Below are 22,163 nucleotides of genomic sequence, written 5' to 3'. Positions count from 1 at the left end.
TGTAAAGTAGTTGTGTTCCAGCTTGAAGAACATGCCAGCCAGTATTACTACTGCACATAATACTTAACATCTCATCTCTAAAGATGGCGAGCGCTGTGGAATTACGAACAAAAGTTTTTAATTTAAGGTGTTGGATGGTTTTTCTACTGTGGGCGGTCGTATCGTTTACCATCAAACGAACTGCAACCTCGTATCGCCATTCAAAGCAATAAAAAAAGTGCTTTGCTATTGTTGAGAGTTCTAGATGCTGATGCTATTGTAAAGTCTATAATACATCAGAATTCCGAGTAATATTTTTATTAAAAGCAGCTATAATGCCAATCAGGCAAGCTATTAGCTCGTCTCGAACACAAAGGACAGAAAAAAAAATAAACAGAATATATTTCCTATCCCTGACGTTCGTAATCTCGACTCATCTACAAACAAGGATGTTGATCCTGATCTAAGATTCCTTAACGAGATAACACGTATATACAAGTGTTAGCATAAATTTACATAAACGCTATAAACCTGTTGTGTTTGTAACTTCGTGTACTGCTTAATTGAGATAAGGCTGGCAAGACTTTGATTGTTAAAATCTAAGTTCTATTGATGTGGGACAAATTTCTGACGCCAAGCAGCAGTGTGCAGTGACTGCTGAGTTCCAGTTTGAAAGAAATTGTAGCCAGTGTAACTACTGTATATAATAAGACTTCATCTCATGTCTCAGGATGGCGAGCGCAGTCGAATACCAAAAATACTTTGTAATTCAAGGTGTTGTATGGTATTTCTACTGTTTATAGGCGGTCGTGTCGCTTATTATCAGGCGAATGGCAAACTCGTCTCGTCATTTAAAACAATAAAAAAAAATCCTCTGGAAAACCTTTGACTTGAAACCGAACCCAGAACCTAATTCACACTATAGAACGATCTATCTACATATCTTTTTCATCCACGGATATACGCCTCCTTTCTCACGCCACTGTTTACAGTCCAGTGCGCGCTTGATCCACTGCTTGTTAGCATACCTAGTAAAGTCAATTGACCATGTAGTTCTCTTCTCTTACTCTAGGTCCGTTTCTTGAGTACCATTGAGTGGCTACCTTTGTCCACCATTCGCCGTCCTGTCCAATCAAATGTTCCCGTCTAGACAACTTGTCAGAAGTTCCAAAAATATATCATAATTCTATTAAGGTTAATATATAAATAATAATAATATCAGCCCTGTATTATATACTGACCCACTGCTGGGCACGGGACTCGTCTACTACTGAAAGGGATAAGGTATTAGTCCACCACGCTGGCCTTGTGCGGATTAGTAGTCTTCACATATCCTCAAATTTTTTATAGAGAACTTCTAAGGTTTGTAGGTTTCCTAAGTATGTTTTTCTTCACCATTAAAGCAAGCAATAACTCACAAAGGATACACATATAATTTTAAAAAAGTATGTGAGATATGTGTCCTTGGGATTTGAACCTGCGGACATTAGTCTTTGCAGTCCATTCCACACCCACCTACACTATCGCCGTTTGTTTAAACTTACCTATTTAATAAATACAGCCTTGTTTTACAATGACAGAGTTAAAATGTAAACAAAAAGCTGAATCTAACCGAGCAATGAGACTCTGTAAATAAATCATTGTACCCCGAAACAAGGGCTGTAAACGACGTCATATAGTGCGGGTCCCTTAAACCTTTTGTTGAAATAATAACAGTGATTTATTGTCTCCGTCCTTTCCTTTTGAAGATATGGGCTGTGTTGAGAGGATCGGTGGTTACATTTCCTTTAAATGTTAACTAACGACGTATTTTATCAGATATTGTTTTGGTTGTGTTGTCTTTATTGTCTAGTTGTATTCCGATTTAAGGTTTAGCTGTTACAAATTACAATCTATGGTAGAAAATTTATGATGTCCGAGTTATAGTATTTCCTCTTGTCTTTGCTTTTTATGCTTTCACTCGGTTTGATCTTGAGAATGTTTTGTAATGAGATCATTGAATTGTGTTGTGTAAAGGAAATATGACTTTCTTATACGGACACGGACAAATGACCACACTGCACCTGATGGTAAGTGGAGTGGGGTCCAATGGAATGTCGACTAACGAGAGATGATTACCCCTCGGCAATCGACACAATTATGCCGGCCTGTTGGAACCGAATATACACAGGCTGATCCCGGAACGCGAGACATTTACATGGGCCACTATGACTGGTTTAGACACTTTGTATACGGTGATCGCTAGCCGGGTATATATAAAATATATCCTAGCACCAGCAAATTCTACGATCGTATAGTTCGTACGTGGGTAATTTTAAATATTAATTGCAAATACGCACATTCAACCAAAATCTGTCGCGTAATCTACATGCAATAAATTACGGTAGAAGATCGATGACGTTACATCGTAAATTGGCGAGAACCTTACATTATTATAGCAAGGAATTTTTCATTTTCAAGATTAATTTCTTTAATATTTCACGTATTCCGATGCGAGCTGTGATTAAACTTAGTCGAGAAATAAGAGGGAAAACATTCCTATCATTGTTGGTTATTGAACGTTTCTTGACGATTTTAAACAAACGAATGAAGAAGCGAGCTCATCTGATGGTGAATGCCATATTCAAAGCTACCAATATCTTAGAATTAATAATATTTTTATGATAATACATTAGCTGACGTTTTAATAGTTTAAAATGTCATAAAAAGTACCAATGCTACTTTTTATGCATTGGTTATAAAGTTCTTCAATTAGGGATATAACAAACGCTTGTACCTTTTTACTCGACGGTAGAATTAAACCATTCGATGGTATCTATGTGACGGTGGGATTTTTGGTATCCACCCGACTAGCCACCACCATGCAAGATGTAAAACCCGTCACAATCGCCCACGCATTTCGCGTCCCTAGATCAAGCAGTGTACATCCAATTTTTAACAGGCCGGCATAATTATGTCAACTGGCGAAGTCATGTCACGTTAGTTGCCCCCGGGGCAATTCTTATGCGCTCGGACCTTTACGGCGGCCATAGGCACAGAGTTAAGTGTGTATACCACATGGTTATAACTACACATTAAGGCCTATACATTCCCATTCTACATTACATTCCCTAGCCTTCTTCCGTCTGCCCATCCTAAGGGTTCCTTTTCCTTTCTTCACACTTCCCTTCTCCAAATATCCCCTCCTAACTCTCCTCCAGGGCCCTGCAGTCGCTAAGCTAGGGCATTCCAGTATTCCAATCGCAGGTTCTCCCTGGAGTTGACTGCGGAGTCCGATAATAAAAAAAATCTCACGTTTGTCTACATTCTAACTGGACTTTCAGTACCAGTTTTTTTATTATATACTCACCCTAAAATTTAAGCTCTGTTACATCATGTATTGAAATAGTAAAATAAAGTATTTCTTGTACTGAAACTAAATTTCCAACGAAGATTGTCCCTGAAATGTTTAAATTACGTTACAAAGGCGACAGTGAGGGCGGGCGTCTCAGATTTCGCGAATTAATTTAGAAAGATCGGAAAGACCGTGCTGATTACTCTTGTAATTTTCTCTTCTTTATAAAATTTACAGTGTTGGTAGCAGGTGACTGGTACTACAGAAGTTTGATGCCATGCAGGAGGCCGGGCTTTGTTGAGGTAAATTATTATTATAATTTGTATGAAGATGGGTGTTGCACCACCTCTAATTGGATAGCAGTTGGATACTAACATGTGGAAGAAAAAGATGATGATAATTGGAATGTAATAAGTGCAAATGTATTTTAGATCTTATTTTAATTCATGATATTAACAAACAAAAATTTATTAAGAAGTGAGTAGACTAAGACTTCATCAGAAGGCTTTGACGTCAGTTAGGATGAAAAAAATAATACTACCTGAATCTTAACAATAACGCAAATATTTCTTTATTTTGCAAAAACTTATTTCTTGAAGTATAAATACGCGAATATATTAACTGTTCCTATAATTACAAGCTAGTTCACAAGTTCGTGTTTCAAAGGAGCAAGAAGTTAAAAATAACCATTAAAGGCTTCTTTCAAATTTATCGACAAAACATTGACAATCTTTGAAATTACTGGTAGATTTCTAGAATGTAGAAATTTTACATGACTCAAACTCAAGTTATATAGAGTAAAGGATTTGTATATTTTTAAAATGGACAACTAAATTTATATTATATCATAGCTCCAGTGTCTTTTCTTCTACAGACGTGGAGCCATGTTCTCAATGGCAATGAAGATTCCGATATGTATTGATTTTATAGCTATATTGGTTTATAACTAACTGTAGTTATGCTCGTGACGTCTACCACGTGAACAGCTTTTACAGCTACAAAAGTCTAAATCACTGTATCTATCCATGACGCCATCTGTGGGATGTCAGCGCCATCCATAGAAAAAACAAGATTAAAAAATCTTACGCGAGCAAATACCGGAAAATGGTCTACGGTTAGTCTGTACATCCAGAATGTAATGTGCCAAATTTCATCTAAATCCGTTTAGCTATTTCCCTGTTTACTTCTGACAAATATCCAAACAGTTTCACAAACTTTTGCATTTATAATATTCGTGAGAAGATATAAAATTACTTAAAATGCTATGTATAACAGTAATTCGTGTCGTTTTATATACTATAAATCATAATTAGTGTTCGAAAGAATAACTGTTTACTTACTCATAACAAACGTAGAAAACTTCGAATCAGAGAGAGTAAACTATTTAGTTGCTACACTTCATAATCATCTTTATTCCTAAGATCATAGATGTTATTTTATATCGTATAATTATTCTTCGTTGCCTAATCTGATAATACGCTAAATCAGGAAGGAATAAAACATCAATCCGCCTCAGATCCGTCGAGTAACATTGTTTCGTTGTTGCCGATTTTCCGTCATGTTATCCGCCCTAGTGGAGCTCAAACAAATGATCTGACTACGCCAGATGTGCGGAAATTAAAGAAGCATTATTCAATCGATTTATTTAGATCGAGTTGCGGGACGAAGGATGAGTTGGCGGATCAATTGGTCGATTAGTTTGATTGATGATTTGATGAAATAAGCAAATTGGCAAATTAAGCTGTAGGCGTTTTTTTAATATTTAAAAGTATTTAAAGCCATCTACTTGTAGCGATTTGAGAGCATTTATGTCAGTACGATCTTTGGCTTCAACATTATTTTGTGTAAACTCATTCTATTGCCTCGGTGGCGTGCGTGAATTGCGGACGTGCAATGTTCCGGGTTCGAATCCTGGGTCTGACAAAGTGATATTGAGTTTTACTGCTCAGTATCTATGCGAAATCTGGAATTTGTGGCGGAAATAACAATAGGCTCGCCCCCTACTACATCATGGGTCGGCACACGGAAGGCAAAAAGTAGATGCCATGGTTGCACCTCTGTCTACCCCTTCCAGGAAAAGGCGTGACGAGTATTTTTATCCTATTCAAGAAAAACGACTAAGGCTGAATTAAATATTTAGTACAACGGAAATTTCCTATCACAAATCTCCAGCTAAAGGCAAAGTTCGTATGATATTTCCAAAAACTTCTCCAATAAATAATAATAAAAGTTGAAGGTTTCCTTGTACAAATGTAAGACAAATGGAATACAAACAAAGCCCTCTATATAAATCTCTTACATTACGCCGTTTCCTCACGACATCGAGGAATGCAAATATTGCTTCGTAACAGGTGGCAAGAAGTGTAAAGCTTTCCTTAAAAATACTTATAGAGTTTGCTTCAAATTTTTCTTGTTCGTTCTAAACCCTTTTTTGTTATGCAATTGTATGACGAGACGAAATATTTCGTCTGATGGTTAGAGTCATCATCCATATCTAATCTGGATTACAGTATGTGGCATTGCGTGTTATTCCTGAAGGGGTAGGCAGTGATGCAAGGAAGACACTCCCTTTCGCCACGTGTTCTATCCCTGATTTGTCTGGGCGCGCTTATCGCCTTTCAGGAACACATTCCAAGCTCTGGGCTTATACTGCTAAGCAACCCAATCACTGCTGAACCCGGGTATCGATCCTGAGACCGCGGAGTGTCGTACCACACACGCAATATAACTATGATACTGAGGCACTTGATAGATGAGACATTGTTTATGAAGTGTACTCTGGATGGTAAATCCAGAGTTTGATAATGTTAATTATGTCCTTCAATGAAAATAACAGCAGTTTCGATTGAAACAGACAAAGCATCGATACATGAGGGATATACAAGAGCCTTATTGCCTTTCAAAAATAGACATGGCAAAAGGGATAAAACCTAAAAAGATTGTTTTTGAATTTTTAGTTGAACCTGCATTTACAGCGGATTTAAAAAAGTGGACGAATGCTCCATGAGCACCTTTGTATTTGACTATAGTCTGTATGGATTTGTTAGCATTTTCTGTTTTAAATTTTGTATTTCTCTTTTTATTCCATACTAGATATACGTATTTGCAGTTTGTTCATTCATATCGTGCAAGCCGCAAAACTATAATTAGTACCTTATCGACGAATTGCCAATGCTAATTAATTATTTTTAATTTATAAAAAATATATATTTTAGTTTTCGTACATATCGTTGCTTTTTCGTTTTAAACGACAATCATAAGAAAATTTTGGATTTACTAAAGAACTTATTTTGAACATACTGTTTCTAAAAAATATGTTAGCCCCAAACTTATAAATAAACGCTTTTAAAATTCGAACGTAAAATTCACATAACTGGCTGACCTAAATCCAGTAATTTCTAGAAACAAGAATAGTTTAAAAGTAAACAAAGTTTTTGCGACCGTCGGCAAACTAATCTTGAATGTCTAGAAATGTAACTCGCTTCCTTTATCAAACACACTGTCCTGGGAAGAAAACAATTTGCCTAAGTAAAATATTTCTTTTTATTTCCATCTTGCAAAGTTTCTTTAAAGCACATACCATTTTTTCGCTGACCAAAGAATAGCGTTGCCATGAAAACTATTCTTATTAAAAGCGTTCTATATTATTCTAAGATTTTATTATGGCGTGTTTTTTTAATCAACAATACGTGAAACAATAATCTGTTTTATTTATTATACGTGTACGGCGAAGTATCGCCGAATCTGATGGTATAATAGAATGTCTACTGACGAGAGATGATTACTCCTCGGCAGTCGACACAATTATGCCGGCCTGTTGGAACCGAATATTCACAGACTGATCCTGTAACGCGACACATACGTGAGTCACTATGGTGGATTTTAACACCTTGTGTACGGTGGTCGCTATCCTAGCGGATATAAAATATGTTCTACAACCGACTATTCTAAGCCTGCTCTCCAATCTAATATATTCCAACCATTCTGATGGCTATTATGTTCATCAAATGAATAATAAACAATACAGCAGTGCACACAAGCACTCTACAACAGATATTTAATCTTCCAATCGAGCACCGTAACGTCCTACCCTTAAACTGAATTTCCATTACGTAATATTCAAAAATTTACATCCAACCCCCAATGAATAGCATCGTAAATCCTTTCAGCACATTCAATAACTTTTTCAATTATTATCAAACGTTGGCCGTGGCCTCAAAGTTCCACAATAGGCCACATAAAACGTTTACAAGGACCCCTCCGTTTTGTTTTGCAAATGATGCTGAGGAGTGAGGACAAAAGACTTCTAAAACTCTAATATAATATAAAGCCCTTCATGGATGGCAAAAGTGTTCTCAGAATAATAAATTGTTCTATAAGCCACAGGTGGGCTTTAATTGTAATCACTTTTACTATAATTGAAATGTCAAAGGTTTCTAGTTTTCAATTTTTATCATTTGTATTTGGTATTTGAATAGCTTGAACTGCTTAACATTTGAGAGAGCGTAAAACTATGATCTAATTGTTTTAAGTTAAATAACCTTTTTATTATAGCCAGTGTGGGGACCAAAGACTCTTAAAGACTATAAAGAAACACAAACAAGCAACAAAACATCTATAGGAAACTTTTGATGCGACAAATGAAGTGCACCTCATTAATATTATGGCAATATATTTAAACCATAAACCTGTAAATTGAAAATGAAGTATTTTCAAAAGAAAAAAACGACGTAAATTGTTTTGACTTGATATTAAGATTTGCGCCGGCGATATAAGCTTTCTAACATTACATAATATTGGAACGCTAAGCTCGGCAAATTAAAATTTTACCTCATTAGGGATAGAGATAATTATTGCGGAATTACAATGTTGCACAACATCGCGCGTCATGACCGCAAGAATCACAGAATGCAGTATTTCACGCAACATGAATAGACTACGTAGTTAAAAACACATGTTGCTTAGAACACGAAACTTGGAGCTAGTTTCAAAGGCTTTGGATAAGGCAAAAATGGCAACCACAAAATCTACTTTAATAGAAAGATCATACGCCTACAAGAGCTTTGAAAGATGCAATACGCTACAAATCCCTTAGTGAAATTCGGAATAAATTTTATGAAGACGAGAATTTTCTAGACGCTTTATAAAAGTTAGGTATAAAAGTATAACAATAAAGGTGTAAAACTCTCCTAACTTAGCGGATTGAGTTTTTTCTAAGCGAAAATATGATAAAGATAATCAGTTTTATTACTCCTGTTTTTCTAGTTTTATTTTGTATGTTAATTTTTTTAGTTTTAAATGTAATGATAAGAATATATATCTAGTATTGAATGTAAATTCTGTTTTAAATTCCTTTGAACATTTTAATTTCTTTTACAGTTTCTTTGTAGTGTTACGAAGTGTTGTCTTTTCACAAATGTAATGCGGGCTTTATATTGTGTTCGTTTAAGCGACAGTTAATTTAAACTGTTTAAAGTAGAAACAGAGTTTTGTTTAATTATATAAGCATTATTCGTAGCTTAAATAAGTCTGAGTTGGACGGGGTTGGATTTATTATATAATTATTTAATTATTGGTCTTGATGAACTTTTTTATTTATTTATCTTTATTTATTTAAATAAGATTATGTAACACATTTATTAATACTACTTAATATACACTTGAAAAAACATTCTAATGCATGTATTAATCAAAGGAGCGTACAAAACTAACAAATTACACACATTATTCATATTTTCTATAACAATAATAAATCTTTATTTGGAATAGTAATACAATTATTGAAATTATACTTCTTTTGGCGCGTTAGGGAAAAAATGATGAGAATAAATTTTTACGATGCTTGCGCACACCGTCACCAATAACAGACATAATGAAACAAATAATAATTATTAAAGTCCGGAAAAAATTTATTGTTTTATGATATTTAAATAAAATTTATTAAACTAGATAATGCGTTGTAATAAAACTGTCTCCCAATGTATTAAATACATTTTTTTCTGTTATTAGTGTCGTTTTCTCTACAAACAGGATAATGTGGAGGATAAATTTTTTAGAAAGATTTTTATCTTGTTACGCCCAAGAAGTTTAACTTCTTACGTGCGTACATACAAACAACACTTTTTTAAATACAATGTTCGATAATATCTGCATTACTTAAATAACTGATAAGGTAAAATATGACTAAAGAACATGACTGACGAAAGATAGCTAGGGCTTGCAAGTCGCCACAAAACTGATGATTTCCAAACAAATATACTAAACTGATCTCTGAACGCAACTTGATGTTAATAAGGCAGGTTTTACAGTGGTCGTTATCCAGGCGGAAACAAATATTCTACCGTTAACAACTAACTCCTTTCAATCAGTTGTATAAAATATAGCGAAAGATTAATGAATTAGACATTTACACCACAATGGAGGGCAGCCGACATCCGCAATGAAAGTTATTGTTCGCAATTCAGAGACTAATTCATTATATGAAAAGCACTTCGACCGCCATTGTTCCGTGGAATCAGTTAAACAATACGGTATCGAGAAATCTGCTGAAATCTTCGTTTAAAGTGTTAGGAATCAAAGCGTATTGAGAAGTAATTTGAAGGATTCTAGAATTGCAACTATGTACGGATTGACTTATCATTTTTAAATTATCGGCGTGCTAAGAGGTCAATTAATGATTATCACCCATTTTTTGAATTCCCTATTTCTACAAATCTTCTTATTTATTTATATATTTATTGCAAAATTTTAATTATTATATATGCAGATATGCATGGCAATTTTGGTGTGCATAATTTACAATCAACTGTGTGCTTTACAAAATGTAAATGATTATAAAGTTAGCGTAGTCAGTAGCGAATTAGTTTCTTTATTGCATATTCCTGTATTTAGTAACACTATTAGGCGTTAGTTCTCCGAATGTTTCTTATTCAGACACGACAAAGTGACTATTTCACTGATGGTAAGTGGAGTGGGATCCGATAGGATATCAACCGAGTGATGATTAGCCCTGGGCAGTCGACAGAATTATGCCGGCCTGTTGAAGCCGGATATACACAGGCTGATACCGGAACGCAACACACTTACATGTCCCACTATGGCAGATTTTAATACCTTGGATACGGTTGTCGTTATCCAGGTGGATAAAATATATCCTACCACCAGTTAGTGTGGCGGTTAGTGGTGAAATCTGCAAGCTGGTTGGTTTCTGCATATTATATTGGAGTCTTAATAGATAATACCGCTCGGGCTGTCTGCTAAAAAGATAATTTTATCCTGAAAAAATGCAAACTAGAAGGTTCATTTTAAAAAAAAAAACTGGAGATGGATCCGCGGGAAAATCTGATATTTCTTTTTTTTGTATACGTGCACGGTGCAGTTAAATTTAACACAGACTAATGTAATCGCACTCTCGCATGTCCAAAAAACTTTATTTACCATAAAAATAACATTAGTGAAATACCTACGATACAACTTTTAGCGTTCCGTTTCACTACAAGTTCGAACGAATAATAGTTGGTGTAACATAACATTATCTCTAAACGATTAATTTAAAACTAACTAGAGTTTCTTCAGGGCTTTTCCCGTGTGAAGGAGTTTTCCGCAATAAAAATCCCTTTGTAATAAACCTTCCTAGGGTTTTAAACTATCTCCATACGAAATTCCAGAAAAAATCGTTCAGTAGATTTTGAGAAAATCCATCAAATACAGGCACATAGCTTTTGGACTCTTTGTTTTATAATATGTAAAAAAACCGTTATTGATACATTTGTATAGGGCATAAATGGCTCATTTCGACCGTGAAGTACCACAGCCTCAAGAAAAACTCATGTGAACTGACAAATTGCTGTAGCGTTTTGTACGATGAGATTTCCAGAGCACTAAACAGCACCAATCTGAATATCTTACACCCTTTTAAACCCACATATGGCATGTTTTTTCTGGTATTATGGGTATTTATGATCGATATCGAGGAAGATATAGCTAGGTATATAGATAGCGACCACCGTACACAAGGTGTTAAAACCCGTCATAGTAGCCCACGTAAGTGTGTCGCGTTCCGGGATCAGCCTGTGTATATCCAAACTAAGAATAATTATGTCAACTGGCGATAATTAAATATATATTGGCAATCAGTTCATTCTTTCTGGATCCATTCGACTTATAATCACTTGCAGTGCAGTCTTTTTCCCCTACCAGTTTAAAAAAGGAGAACCACTTTTCCGTTTTTTTATGTAAACATAAATAATAACATTAAATATTTATTTAAACTATATTCAAAATGTGCTCTACATAATTTCGCCTCCAAAGTTTCTCTTAACTTACTACATTGTTGATTACAAACCGGAAGACAGATTTACATTTCTCATTAGTCATGTTAGTGCTATTGGTGTATCGTCGGTTCCTTGGTCTAGGTAATGATTTATGTTTTCCTTATTACAAAAAAAATATTAAAGAGATTGTACTAATGGTATCCTGGTTAAAAAGCAAATTGAAGAAATTCTAGATCAAACAAAATTGCTACTTAAGAAACCCACCCATATTTCTTTGAATTCTGAGCTTAACACGAAAAAAAGTTAATGATGGCATTTCTGCTAACTCCTTTTGACAAAGTTAGGTGGTGTATAATATATTTATTCGCCACCTTTTGATCCCTATGTCAAGAAAGTACAAAAAAAAACACTTCGTAGAAGTTTAATGTAGTCTATGATTGTATTCAGTATGTTTCTCTTCGACATGTCTATATTATAAGCAAAATGAGGATCAAATGTAACGTTGATTCCAAGAAATCCAATTCCAATGCAAAAGAAAATCACTATGCAAGGTACCTACATAGAAAATTCTGTCGCGTAATGACGTTATAGTAGATATGTTGACGAAAATGTCGAATGGATACGTGTTATAATATTAAGATCACGAAATATAATAGGAATATGATATGGTCGAAAAAAAATATATTTTGCAATAAATGTTAAAAAGTATATTTTAATGACTTAGTCCAATCACACAGCAGTTTTTAATTTTAGAATGTATAGGTGAATTTTGAAGTTGAGATTAAAAAAATATTTTTTTTTTCTATCTTCTCAAATTTTATCAGCTTTTTATATTATTTCTTATATGTATGCATTAATCATATGGGTACAGTGTGTGCCAAGATTTTCAAAATATGTCTGATATATCAAGAATTATGGAAAATAAACCCGGTTCCAATAATTTGAAATATCTACAGAACTACCTTGGAAACTTAAACTTTATTCACATTATTACTGATATAGCAGCCAAGTAATCAAAATGTATTGAATTAGATTATTTTTATATTATTATTAAAATGTATCATACTTTAATTGCCTTGGTGGCGTAGTTGTATTACGGAACTCCAGTGCTGAGGTCTCGGGTATTGAATACCCCGGGTTAGGTAAAATGTATTTTTCTACTCAGTATTATCCCTCAGTCTGGAATTTGTGCCAGATAGGCTCAACTATCACATCATGGGACGGAATACGCATGCCAAGAAGTGGATGCACCAGTTGTGCCTCTACCTACCCTTTCGGGGATACAAAGCGTGAGTGTGACAAAGGCCTACATGAAATCTTGATGAATACAAAAAAAAAAACAAAGCAAAACTTTTAAATAACTTCTGCATGTTTTCTGAAACTATTATATTTATTAACTTAAGATATATATTAACTTTCGACATAGAACATTTATTATTATCATGTTGAACGTAATTATAATTAAGGTTGAGCGAAAAACATAAAATATTTTTTTAAATTTCCGTTCCTACGCAAATCCTTGTCAGTAGAAAGTATTCCAAAATATAATTTGTAATATATGTATAATGTACTATATAAATTCCATTTCAATAAACAGTAAATAGACGAACAATAAATATTTATAACTTCTAAAAATGAAAACCAGAATAAAAGTTGCCTTTGACCAATTTTTACGCATTCCAAAAGCCTCTGTTAAACCGCATGCCCATTTAAATTGTCGTCTCGGCAACGCATTTTAATGGGATAATAAAATAAATTGAAGAAATAAAACCACACAAAGAATGCTAATATGATAAAAGCGAGCCCCCAAAAGGTAATAACTTCACAACAAACATAATTAGCGTACGCAATTATCCCAAACCGTCATTTATTAAATTAAGAAGAGAATACTTACGTTGATTAAAAAACATATAGAAATCCTCGACGTGGAAAAACACAGTAAATCACTATACAATCGGCTAACACAGGGTTCGTACTTCGCACCTCGTTTTGTGAAATTGCGAGATATCGCCTTCAGCGGGACGTGCTCTCCGGGCGAGAGCTCGTAGTGAACTGGCCTCCCCGCACGAATGTCACTACGAGCAGCCGTTTTCCATCAAACCCGTACCATAGACACATTAGAGCCTCCTTGAAGTTTAATTAACAATTTTGAGTTTATGGATTGCGTAATAATAACTGAGTAATTGACGCCTTAAGACGCATTAAGGTGACAATATGAGTATGACGGATAGATATACGGAACTTAACAATATTACTCTAACAATAAAGCTACGTGACAATACATAAAGCTATCATCTTAGATTCATTTATTTAACACTTAGGAGCTTAACTTCCCGAGTGTTGAGATGAAAAGCAATTGAAAAATTTTCTTGAGACAACAACTACGGTAAATAAGTGAATGTAACTTCCAATGAAAAGATGTTTATTCGAGAAATTTGTATTTATATTGTGATGATTGTATGGCTTTAATTGAAGTATTGTATTTATAAATATTACGTGTTTTTGGTTAGACAAAATATGAATATTTGGGTATGGAGATTGTTTCGATATAAGGCCGTAGACTGGTCTGGTATTTTAAAGTAGATAGAATAAGCGAAGTCTACGGAGTACAAGGGTAATCTGAAAACAATGCCCTTATGATAACCTCATTACGCATATACACGTGAACTCATATGAATATAATTACCAACAAATAGTAAACATTACGAAAAATTCAATATTATTATTCATTGCTAGCTTTTAAAATATAGTAAATATTCTACTAGATATAAGTTCCCTTTATATATTCGTGGCATAAAATGGAGTCCGTATTTTAAGTTAGATCACTACCAATACAAATTACAAATCTGTCGTCTAAATAAAATAATAAATAATAATATCAGCCCTGTATTATATACTTGCCCACTGTTGAGCACGGGCCTCCTCTACTACTGAGAGGGATTAGGCCTTAGTCCACCACGCTGGCCTAGTGCGGATTGGTAGACTTCACACACCTTCGAAATTCCTATAGAGAACTTCTCAGATGTGCAGGTTTCCTCACGATGTTTTCCTTCACCGTTAAAGCGAACGATAAATTCACAAAAAATACACACATGATTTTGGAAAAGTCAGAGGTGTGTGCCCTTGGGATTTGAACCTGCGGACATTCGTCTTGGCAGTTCATTCCACACCCAACTAGGCTATCGCCGCTTTTTGTCGTCTATTCACTTGTAATGCATTCTAATTAAACGGTTTCATAGTAAAAAAGTGAATGTGTAATAAACTTAAATATATAATATTAATAGTGAATTAAATTTTTTATTTAAAATAATTCAGAGAAGAAAAGAAAGTGGCAAAATAAATATGATTTCGACATATTTAATTCTAGTGTTATCTTAATTTTTTTAGGATTTGCGTATTTAATGACTTTCTTTGAAATTAGGCAAAGAACCTTTTCTACGTGGTATTCTAAAATAGATAAATCTTATTTCCTATTAACATCCATAATAATAAATCCGAAAGTAACTATCTGTCTGTTACGATTTTACGTCTGAACCACTGAACCGGTTTCGTCGAAATTTGGTATGGAAATAGTTAGAAACCCTGAAAAGGACCATAGGCTACGTTTTACCTCAGGAAAATATTCAGCGGGACCTATATAACAATAAAATTATTTCTGGCAGGTGAACGCGGGAGCCAAAGCTAGTGACAAAATATGTGAAAATTTGCGACATATTAAAACATCTTGAATGTTTAGTTGTTTGTATCATTAAACGCATTCACGTGTTGAATGGATAATATTTGTTTCAAATTTAGATGAATTCCGGTAAACTTTTGTCAAAAAAATCGTTTAACCAAAATAAATAATTAATATATGAATGAATGTTCCTTTACAATTAAAATCCAGATCTACGAGCAAAACTTTGTACATAATACAAATATAATAAACTAGTGTTGAAACTCTCAGCTCGAGATAGATGATGCAATCTGTACTAGAAAGCGAAATGCATAATTTTCACTTAACAAAAGACTACAAATTAAGATGATAGTCGATTTATAAAAGCTGGTGGAAATTGTTGAGAATTGTTTCAAGATATTTCAAAAGTATATAACCTCATGTGTGTGTTAAGAGGTAGGTAGAGGTCTATACGGTATATCGTGTTTATTTTCGTATTAACGCTAAAATAAACTAAACTTTCGCATTTATAATATTAGTAAGAGTAAAATAACAGCAATGTAATAAGTGTAATGGCAAATATATACTTTTATAACATGATTTTATTATATTACGTATAGACATGTATATTGTATAAGGTAAAACAATTTAGACTACTTACCATATTGTGGTTTCTACCGCAGTAGAGAGTATCACAGAAATTTGTAATTTATTACACCATACATACGACACAAAATAAAAACATAGAACTGTCAAATTCATTTTTATTTAGTAACAAATAAGCTGACAGTTGCTAAACTAATCAAGCATTGATTAATTGACAGTTGGTTTAATTAAATTTCTTATTTAATTGAGCGAAGCAGAATTAACAGTTATAGCTATATCCAGACATAGAGCTTACCATTAGAAACAGAGCATCGATTCATGCCTTTTTTATAAGGTTGCCAAAGTGCACTGCACCTGATGTTAAGTGGAATAGTGTAGATAGAATATCGACTGACATCAAATGATTACCTCTCGCCAGTAAACACAATAATGCCGGCTTGTTTGAAACTGAATATACACAGAGTGATCACGGAACACGAAACATTTACGTGGGCCATGTTGGGTTTTAAATCTCGTGCACAGCGAACGCAATGCTGGCAGATATCCTACCAACAAATAAAAGTTAAAATTAAATACAACACTACCACTACGAGAAGACAAAAACAATTAATAACTTACGTGTATACAATTTCACATCTAACAATACAAAGTTAGTTGTCAAAAGTTAGAATTCTGAGAAAAATACGATTAGGGAGAAAGGTTGCATTACAAACAAAACTGGAGCAAATTGCATGCGTTTATATGCGGCGAGAGTTCGCCCCGCGGGAAAGTTCACTTGTTTCCGTACGTTGTTTTAATATTAAACTTGAGACAGATAAATGGCAACTTTCGTTTAGCTTAACGTCTTTTGGAGTGAATAAAAATGATGCAGCGTTTATTTTGTACCTTGTTTGGATGTGAATAATTTTTATTTATTATTTTATTTATTTATCTGGGAAATTTACAAATAACAATATTTCTTTTAATTAAATTAGGATACAATATTGATGAAACGACTTTAACAAATTTGAGATTTGATTGGTAACAAAATTGAGATATTATAATTTAATTGATAAAATAGTTATGATTTTAGTAACTTGTAATGCATGCTTCACGCTTGCTTTTTGTCGGACTTAAGAATAATATTTCTATACATATTATAAAATAGAGTCTCCTTTTCTGTCTGTTTGTATGTTTACCATTTTCACAAAATCTAATGAATGGATTTTTATGAAATTTGGTATAGAAATAGTTTAAAGCCCTGAGAAGGTTATAGGCTACTTTCTATCCCGGGAAATTGTATAGCGTGTCTTTTATCCTGATAAACTCCTTTATGCGGGTGAAGCCGCGAGCAAAAGTTTGTAACTAAATAATACCAACTGCTGTACTGAAAATCACCCAAAAAAGATTTGATTTGAAAGTCATATCAGTTGCAAATTTTATTTACAACCATCTGAAGTACATTAAATGGACCGAAATTTACTCTAAAGCAAAGCGTGGATACTAAACTTGCCAAGAAACACTTGAAACTGTTACCTGAAGCAACTGTCAAGTTCATAGTTGTGTTTCCCGCGAACGAGGTGACAGCATCTGCGCGGTGCCATAAACATAAATTTAAAATACGATAATATGAGTAGCGATCATGCTTTTATAATATACTAGCGACCCGCCGCGGCTTCGCACGGGTGCAATGCTGATACTAAATACACTACAGAAAAACTGTGAACGTTGTATATAAAAACATAGCAGCCCGCTCTGGCTTCGCACGGGTATAACATAACAAAATAACAGTATTTCCCCACTATTTAATGGATGTTATTATACATATAAACCTTTCTCTTGAATCACTCTATCTATTAAAAAAAACCGCATCAATATCCGTTGGGTAGTTTTAAAGATTTAAGCATACAAAGGGACATAGGGACAGAGAAAGCGACTTTGTTTTATACTATGTAGTGACTAGCTCGCGGTTTCGCCCGCGTGAACGAGTTTTCCGGGATATTTTTTTTCTCATTTACTTGATATGTATCGTTATATTATGGCCAAATTACGTTTTTTCGTGAAAGAGGAACAAACATACATACATCCATTTTTATAATATTAGTAGGACAAAACTTGAATTAATTTTCGTTAAATATTTTAAAATGTTTTCGTATATTGTCCTTTTTAATCTCTTTAATATTTCAAATTATTTAATATTGCGTTCCTTTGTGTAAGCAAATGTAATTTTCATGAATGAATTTGAACGTTTATGAATTCGTTAATCACGATATGGATATAGATTACTGAAATAATCTCTACGGAGTGTGTATTAGTTTCCGCTTAGGGTTGCCGCAACGTTTATACTGCTACGGTTTTACGTAGACCTACGCCGTAGTCAGTTTTGTCTACGGTTTGAAGAGAACTTCCCGTAAGGTATTTCTGATTTAATAATTAAAAATAAGATTCAGGAATTTTGTGCGGTGAAGGCTTCCCACTATCAATTACTAATTTATTTAAATATCGACAATAAAGTCATGGTTCCGATTGGCTATAGATGCTTATGAAGAGTGAGTACTGTGAGCACTATTGGTTTATTTTAGCAATGTCGGCTTTCTAATCCTGAAAATTCCTGAAAAACAAAATATGGTTTTATTTACATCAATTCGACTTAAAACACCAGCACCTTTGCCTTTGTATAAACGTAAAATTAAAAAGTAATAAGAAAAATATAATAACGCAATTATATAGTTTAATATACAATCAAATCAGCCAGCCCTAAGCTTAGCCTTGACTGACGTTGCTACTTGCTACGCACGGTCGGAGGATACTTCGCGTCGTAGTTGGGCGTAGCTCGGTAACCCGTAATAAGTTGTCTACTTAGCTACGAAGATCGTAGACGTTATGGACGTACTGAAATATTTTTGAGGTAATTTCGTAGTCGTATAAATAACGCGTAGTATCAGCATAGGCAGAGTACTAAATAAAAATTTTGTCATTTGTCGACCATAATATGTTTCCTTCCTAAGCAAATTTCTGCCACGGCAACCAATACAATGAGGATCAGTCAAGTACGCAGAAGATATAGTGCACAAGTGTGTGCGCAATACACAGGTGCACTCTCTGTTTTTTCCCTCTCATAGTCCGGTGAGATGGCAATCCGACATAACTGGAGAAAGATCAGGCGCAGAACCGACGGTTTTACATACTTTCCGAGGCACGGGGGTATCACACCGCCGACTTCCTGACTCCAAGCTGCGACTGAGTAATTTTTAATATGAAAAACCCAGTCACAATTATTTTGGCCCAAAATGAGATTTGAACCCAGGACCTTAGCGCGGTAGTCGTATTCATACCGTGTACAATTACAACTACGCCACCTAGGCAGTCGACTATATAATAAACTGCGCTGTACTTATTATCAAATGTAATCATAATATTTATTAGTAAATTGCCCGAGTTTATTAATTGTAATATTATAGAAAAATCACAGTAAATAGTTATTAGCTAGATATAACTAATACATTCTTGTTAACCAAGTCATAAGGCCGCAGTCAGTGCATCGTAGCACTACGACATAATGCAATAGTTGTGTAACAGAGGTATTAAGGAACGTTTTATAAGTTTCTTACTTCTTGTGAAGCTATGATAGTAATGTGATTTTGTTTGTTATTTTTTAGCAGAAGCCGACAAAGTTAAAAGTATGTTACCGTGTATGCAATTACTACTGCACTACTTTTCGGACCAACACCTCGGTCCGCCATGTGACCGTAAAGACTGCAGTCTTCGAAACGTCGAATAATCTATCTATATATATAAAAATGAATCCCTATTTCCCTTGGTCACGCCATCACGCGGGAACGGCTGGACCGATTTCACTTTTTTTTTTGTTGTGTTTGTTATTGTCAGGAGAAGGTTCTTATGAAAGAAAAAATTAAGGAAGTTCAGCAGAACGTTTGAAAATTTAAGAAAAGTTAATTTCAGTGATTGACAGAATGCGCGCTGCAAATTCACAGTTAAGACGGGACAACGTCTGTCGGGTCAACTAGTAATATATAAAACCCGTGATATAATCCGAAAACTAGTTTTATTCCTATGTGTAACAATCGCGGGAACATAAGAAATCATTATGATGACAACAGAAACGAAGAGTCGATATAGCCCGATTTCTGTCGGATTCCCCTTGTGTAGAATCTAATTATTATTAGAACGATTTACAGGCCATATTTATGCATATAAGATCCTTTATGTTGTTTCGGGTTCCTTTTTGGCAAATTTCACCTTTCGTCACTGCTACTGACCATATGACCCCCCGCCCCCCTAGAAAATGTAATGCGACCTATTTGAAAGGGTTTATATCCTTCTGAATATTATATCACTTTCTATAACGATTATGTAGCGTATCTTCAGAAGCATAAAATACCTTTATAACTTCAGTTGGCTGATGAATGTTGAGGAAATCAAAAATAATTTTGTTTATAAAGCTTACAGAATTCAAAGGATTGAGCCCTTCGATGCGATTGTTACCTTATCAAATGAAACAACAACTGTTGTGTTCAAGTTTGTTTAGGATTAACAAACGGCAGATATTGCAAATAAATAAAATATTTTCTTTGCTTACGGATTATTTGTTATTAATATAAACAGGATGTTATTGTTTGTTGTATATAGCAAGATCTAGGCTTGGATTCGTTTATATATTAGTTCTCTTTATTCTGATATGTATGCCCATAATATGGACATTAAGAAAAAACCGAACCGAACCGAATTCATATTAAAAATAATAATTAATAATAATTTACTTAGATTTTCTCGAATTATAAAAAACTGGCTCGATTTTACGCAATTTCTATTGGGATATCTGTTAAAAATTCTGTATGTCACTGCACTGTGTAAAACTCTAAAATTAGGAAACAAGTCACTACACATCAGTGGTAAAAGGTGAAATTTTCCGAAAGAGAACCCGAGACAACATATAGGTACTTATATACATAAATCATCATCATCATCTCAGCCACAGGAAGTCCACCGCTGAACATAGGCCTCCCCCAAGGATCTCCACGTCGACCTGTTGGAAGCGGCCTGCACATAAATGCGGTCTGTAAATTGTTCTAATGGTAATTAGATTCTACATACATTTTACATAAAGGGAAGCTGGCAGGAGTCGGGTTATATTGACCTTTCGGCGTTGCTACACATGAAAGATATTATGGCATATTTGTATGAATTACCAAAGTGAAGTGACCAACACGAAAATAAGAATCGACTTGTCACATAGTTTTTATAGTTTTGTTTTCAGCTGAGAAATAATATATTTGCCTGATAGCATATTCTTGTGTTTTGCCGCTTTCCTTATTTTGCTAAGAGTTTGACACAAAAGTTGTGGGCTAGGAATAAAGTCCGTTAAGTCGATAAATGGTTTATGATCGATTGTGAGTGAGGAAACAAATTGTGGTCCTATATGTTATATAAAACACTTTTTTGGTATATTTTTGATTTGCACAATGTTGATAGTGTTTCATTCTTAAGATTAATGTCTTTCTAGGTTTTCGGTTTTGGGGCAAGTCTGTCTTCGTATTTATATACTCACGCCTTTTATTCCTGAGGGGTTGGACAGAGGCGCAACTGGTGCACTCATATTCTGCTATGTATTCTGTCCAATGATGTGAGTAGGAAGCGAACCTATCGCCATATCGGGCACAAAATCCACACTCCGGGCTAATACTGAGTAGAAAATCAATATCACTGACCCGAGGATCGAACCCGAGACCTCAGCAGTGCAGTCGAAACTTTATACAAGTACGCCACCAAGGCATATTTATATAAATTGTTTTTTTCTTTAATTTCCAGTACCCAAGCAATATTTACGGAATATAGGCCATCGTGTCGTACCTCTTTATAAAACATCCGTCATCATCATCATCAGCCGCAGGATGTCCACTGCTGAACCTGGACCTCCCCCAAAGATTTCCAGATCGACCTATTGGAAGAGGCCCGCAAAACATTGTATTGTAAAAAAATATATATTATGTGAGAAATAAAGTTCGGCATGCACAGTGCATTACTTAATACTTAAGTCATTTTATATCCTTAATCCGAAAGACTCATAAATTTAAAAAGATCTTCGAAAACCAAAACTAAAAGAAAATCCTCCAGAACCTGACCAAAATTAAGTCATATCCAACCGTCCCAAAACAATTTACCCAAAACGTATGAATTTATTAAGCTAAGAAGCAATTGCTTGACCCCACGTAGCATTAATAAACGGTGAATCTTAAACGTATGGAGTCTCTAGGAGCTATTTGGACTAAGTTCTAATTAGTGGGGTTATGTTGCGGTTAGTTCTGCTGTTTACGCG

General features: G+C 34.5%; 1 protein-coding gene across 1 annotated transcript in view; it reads right to left on the bottom strand.

The window, feature by feature from the left end:
• Positions 1-13,626, bottom strand: part of LOC115440360 — a 77,144-nt gene extending 63,518 nt beyond the window's left edge. Inside the window, exon 1 of the mRNA XM_030164624.2 lies at positions 13,481-13,626. The gene's annotated coding sequence lies outside the window, so the exon portion shown is untranslated. The remainder of the gene's footprint in view (positions 1-13,480) is intronic.
• Between the last annotated feature and the right edge of the window lie 8,537 nt (positions 13,627-22,163).

This window comes from Manduca sexta, chromosome 19 (assembly GCF_014839805.1).
Source record: "Manduca sexta isolate Smith_Timp_Sample1 chromosome 19, JHU_Msex_v1.0, whole genome shotgun sequence".
In the NCBI taxonomy this organism is placed as follows: domain Eukaryota; kingdom Metazoa; phylum Arthropoda; class Insecta; order Lepidoptera; family Sphingidae; genus Manduca; species Manduca sexta.
The sequence above is the reverse complement of the archived record's forward strand: the minus strand, read 5'-3'. Positions and strand labels throughout refer to the sequence as shown.